This window comes from Corvus kubaryi, unplaced genomic scaffold (assembly GCF_017639235.1).
Source record: "Corvus kubaryi isolate FWS band 111438036 unplaced genomic scaffold, C.kubaryi_AGA036_p1.0 37300, whole genome shotgun sequence".
Classification (NCBI taxonomy): Eukaryota; Metazoa; Chordata; class Aves; order Passeriformes; family Corvidae; genus Corvus; species Corvus kubaryi.
The window spans coordinates 13,611,623-13,612,176 of record NW_024581093.1 but is presented as its reverse complement, the minus strand read 5'-3'; the positions used below and the strand labels follow the sequence as shown (position 1 = coordinate 13,612,176).

Sequence of the window (554 nt, the reverse complement as noted above, 5' to 3'; positions counted from 1 at the left end):
GCGCAGCCCCCGCGCCCCGCCGCCCCTGCCCGCGCCCCGCAAACCCCGCCGAGCCCCCGGGGGCAGCGCCGGGCTCCACAAAGCGCCCTTCTTACCTGCTCCCGAAACTATGCAAAGTCTGTTTCTCCTAAAAAAAAAAAACTCCCGGGGAAACCTTGGCGGACAGGGGGACCGGAGCATCAGTCACCGCTCCGGCGTTTAAGAGAAGTAATCAGCGATAAAGTGACGTTGATCTGCACTGTAACCTTGTGGCGTATTTAATGTAAATAAGCCAGTTATGTTGCCAATCGCATGCATACAAACACATAAAGGTCCTCAGCGTTGCATTTTGATTCTTTCCATTAGAGCCGACTTTATTTACATACACTATTTAGGGGATCATGATAATTCTAAAACAATACTAGTGCCAAATGATTATGAAAATATGATTTTAATTAATCACGTAGTAGGCAAGGAAATTAGCATACGGTAATTAAACTTAGAGAAAAACGTCATGGAGGTTCTCTGCCTTATGGGTTCGGAATAATCATTAAACGATGGGTTTTCAGGACTTA

The 554-nt window shown here is 46.8% G+C and overlaps 1 protein-coding gene across 1 annotated transcript in view; it reads right to left on the bottom strand.

Annotated features, from left to right (window-relative positions):
* ZNF536 (zinc finger protein 536) overlaps window positions 1-324 on the bottom strand; it is a 347,905-nt gene extending 347,581 nt beyond the window's left edge. The window contains exon 1 of the mRNA XM_042027598.1: window positions 96-324. The gene's annotated coding sequence lies outside the window, so the exon portion shown is untranslated. The remainder of the gene's footprint in view (window positions 1-95) is intronic.
* Between the last annotated feature and the right edge of the window lie 230 nt (window positions 325-554).